We start from the raw sequence: 4,100 nt of genomic DNA, 5'->3' as shown, positions 1-4,100 counted from the left end.
TAAGCAAAAAGAAAAAAGCCGGAAGTGGCACTGTGGCTCAAGTGGTAGAGCGCTAGCCTTGAGCTGAAGAGCTGAGGGACAGCGCCCAGGCCCCATGACCGGACCCAAAAAAAAAAAAAGAGTCTCATGGACTTTCCTACACTGGCTGGCTTCTACCACTGTCCTCAGATTTCAGCCTCCTGAGTAGCATTACAGGTGTGAGCCACTGGTGCCTGGCTTTAATATTTAAATGTTACTCTGTGCTAACTTTTAAATATTGAATTGCAACTACGGTGTTTTAATTTTGTCTTTTTTTCTCTCAAAATTTTATAAGACTAGTACAGTAAGATTTAATTTCTATTTTTATGTTTGCCATTTTTATGTCTGTTGTGTAATTGTCCATTCAAACCTTTTTAGATGTATGCTTTTTCTTTTTTCTGAAACCAAACACAAATACTTTTTTGTTTATGTGATATATTTTACATCAGTTCTGTTAAAACCTGGAAGTAGTTCATTATGCTCAGAGTAGGTGGCATAAGGTTATTTTTGTTAACCCAAGGTCACACTTTTATGAATGTAATACAAATAAGACAACAAAACATTTAGAGAGCTCCTTTAATGATAACTCTTCTAGAAAGTTTTATTAACCATCAACCTACATTTCAATCTTATTTATATATACCCAACATTGTAGTCGGTTAATGATTTGTAGACATTTATTATATAATATACAAAAGAAGTAAGGATGAAATTTACAGATAAAAACTGAGGACAAAAACTAATTTTTAAAGTTTTCTGTGTGAACTTCAGAGGCACTATTAAGAATGGAAATGGAGAGGCAACTAAAATCTTATTTTCAGAGTCTAGAGGTTAGTCAGATTTTTTTTTAAATTTTGGAGTTGATGTTTCAAAAAAGGTACATGAAACACTCCAGTGAGTTTTTGTAGCAAATCACAGTTAAGTTTCTGACCTCTTACCCCCAGCAGATATCTAAAAGCTGTTTCCTAACAACCAAATATTGCAATATGAAGTTCAAAGCACAAGAGAGAAAAAGAATAGACACATGCTAATGCCTTTTATACAAAGGTATTAAAGTTGCTTCTAATTTTACTATTGCAAATAGTATTCCTTTTGAAGTTTTATAAATGTTCCCAAAGAAAGCATACCAAAATTACGTTTACTACCTGTTTTTTAAAAACTGTTCTTCTGGAGTATGTTTTGTAAAACTATTACCTGTTTTTTTTTTAGCATAGTATATTAAATAATTATAGCATAAATTATCTTAGAAAAGAAGATGTGATTGATACCACAAAATAAGTTTAGTTGGTGAAGAATTCTTGCTTTAAATGTTTCCCTTGTTCTTTTTTTTGGTTGGTTGTGGGGCTTGAACTCTGGGCCTGGGCACAGTCCCTCAGCTCTTCAGCTCAAGGTTAGCACTCTACCACTTGAGCCACAGCACTACTTCCGGTTTGCTGGTGGTTTATTGAAGATGGTAAGAGTCTCACGGACTTTCCTGTGCAGGCTGGCTTTGAACCACGATCCTTAGATCTCAGCCTCCTGAGTAAGCTAGGATTACACATGTGAGCCACCAGCACCCGGCTCCCTTATTCATTTATTTAAAAAAAAAACCATCATTGGCTTCTTGTTGGAATACTATTGTGAAGTATGCAGTTATGCTGAATGATTATACCTGAAATTACATAATTTATTTCTGCGAACCCAAGTACAGAAATGAATCCATAAAATATATATTTCAAGATTTAATGGTTTTGGATTATATTGCTTGGTAACAACCAATACCCCTGTTAGGGGATTTAAACCCAAAAGACAGCTAGAGTAACTATATTTAGAAGTTGAAAAGAGTAAGTTCAAAGTTTTAAAAGAAAATAGTTGAAATATGTCAGGGAATGTGGCTTAGTGATAGAGTGCTTGTCTAGCATGCATGAAGCCCTGGGTTCAATTCCTCAGTACCATATAAACAGAAAAAGCTAGAAGTGGCGCTGTGTGGTTCAAGTGGTAGAGCACTAGCCTTGAGCACAGAGAGGCTCAGAGACAGAGCCTAGGCCCTGAGTTCAAGCCCTAGGACTGGAAAAAAAAAAGTAGTTGAAATGTTGATAGTCACTGTGAATGATTGTGCCATTTTATAGCATTACAGTAGCTAAGCCACTAAAATATTTGTCTAATTTATCTTGAAATACATGCTAAAAGAACAAACTCATGCTTCTTTTAGTACTTAAGTTTTTTATGTCATATGTTTATGTTCTTCAGTATTGTCAAATACTGTTTAATACAAAAATACATTTGCCAACAGTTCTGAGTGATTCTTTAAGGTGTGCTTTCCTGTTTCTTCTTAATACATAATGAATTGTAATATCACCTCTGTATTAATAGAATATTGGAATGACAGTTGCAAAGTAGACAGAGAAATCTTGATTATTATAATTTACAATCTGTTACCCAAATCTATAAAATCTCTTCAGTAAATATTATAGTTTACATATTTAATATGTAAAATAGGTTAAGGATGCAATACCTTTAACATTTAAATTAAAATCTTTTTCTTAGCACTAGGGGGCACTCTTGACTTAAGAATTCCTGTCATGTAGTCTTCATGGAATATGAAATTATTTGAAAATATTTAACTGTAAGTAGTTACTGCCAGAATCAGAATTATCAAACTGGTTTTGTATAGCAGTGAAAATATAGCTGATCTCTAATACTAGTGTTGTAAGGATAACAAAGTGTATAGATATGAGATATATATATATATATATATACATATTTATATGTGTATATGTGTCTATATTAGAAAGAACGACAGTATTTCTGTGCTTTATTTTCACACAGATGTTTTTTTGGGGGGATGTGGTCGTGGGGCCTGAACTCTGGGCCTGGGCGATATCCCTCAACTCTTCAGCTCAAGGCTAGCACTCTACCACCTGAGCCACAGTGCCACTTCCGGCTTTGTTCTTTTTGCTTATGTGGTGTTGAGGAATTGAACCCAGGGCCTCATGCATGCAAGGCAAGTGCTCTACCACTGAGCCACCTTCCCAGCCCCACACACAGATTTTTTTTTGGGGGGTCCAGTCATGGGGCCTGAACTCTAGGCCTGGGCGCTGTCCCTCAGCTCTTCAACTCAAGGCTAGTGCTCTACCACTTGAGCCACAGCGCCACTTCTGGCTTTTTTCTTTTTTGCTTATGTGGTGCTGAGGAATCCAACCCAGAGCCTCAGGCATGCAAGGCAAGCGCTCTACCACTGAGCCACCTTCCCAGCCCCACACAGATTTTTTTTTTTAAATGAGCTCTAAATTATTTAAAAACACAACTATTTCAAATATCATCTTTCTTTACAAATTCTATTATGAAGTTCTCCAAGCAGATGTTTAATTGGAAGAAATAGAGATAGATTTAAAGTGTGATTAAAGGATGTTCTCATTAGCAGTAATTTTTAAGCATTTGAAAACCAGGAGAACATTTTGCTTCATCTAGGACATATATTTAAGGTATTTACAAATAGGATTTTGTTGACAGCAAATGTACTTCCCGTTGCCAAGGAAGATATTTCTAAGCTTTTTTCTCCCTCCCTCCTTCCTTCCCTCCCTCCCTCCCTTCCTCCCTCCCCTCCTTTTCTTCCTTCCTTCAAACCTTCCTATCTTCCTTCTGTCTGTCCATCTGTCTGTCTCTCTCTGTCTTTCGGTCGGTTGGTTGTGGGGCTTAAACTCAGGGCCTGAGTGCTGTCCCTGAGCTTCTTTGTGCTCAAGGCTAGCACTCTACCACTTGAGCCACAATGCCACTTCTGCTCGGCTTTTTGTCTTTTCATTGTTGAGATGACTGCTAAATTTAAACTTCATGTCTATTAAATAGATAACAAAGTCTACATCTTCACTGCATCATCAAAAGTGAACACTTAGCTGGGCTCCTGTGGCTCATGAGTGTAATTGTAGCTATTCACGAGGCTGAGATTCTAGGATTATAGTTTGAAACAAGCCTGGGCAGGAAAGTTTGTAAGATTCTTTTTTTTTAAATTTTATTTTATTTGTGAACATACTGTACAGAGGGGTTACAATTGCATGGGCAGGATAATGCGTACATTTCTTACCAAGCATTGCAGCCTCCTCCTT

The 4,100-nt window shown here is 36.6% G+C and overlaps 1 protein-coding gene across 5 annotated transcripts in view; it reads left to right on the top strand.

Moving 5' to 3' along the window:
* The window catches only part of Ralgps2 (Ral GEF with PH domain and SH3 binding motif 2), a 122,002-nt gene that overhangs the window by 20,461 nt on the left and 97,441 nt on the right, over nt 1-4,100 (top strand). Inside the window, exon 1 of one of the 5 annotated variants that reach the window (XM_013015669.1) lies at nt 1,386-1,408. The exons of the other annotated variants lie outside the window; for them this stretch is intronic. The gene's annotated coding sequence lies outside the window, so the exon portion shown is untranslated. Of the gene's footprint in view, nt 1-1,385; nt 1,409-4,100 lie in introns of those variants that run through there. 5 annotated transcript variants of the gene reach the window in all.

This window comes from Dipodomys ordii, unplaced genomic scaffold, assembly GCF_000151885.1.
Source record: "Dipodomys ordii isolate 6190 unplaced genomic scaffold, Dord_2.0 Scaffold27, whole genome shotgun sequence".
In the NCBI taxonomy this organism is placed as follows: domain Eukaryota; kingdom Metazoa; phylum Chordata; class Mammalia; order Rodentia; family Heteromyidae; genus Dipodomys; species Dipodomys ordii.
The sequence above is the reverse complement of the archived record's forward strand: the minus strand, read 5'-3'. Positions and strand labels throughout refer to the sequence as shown.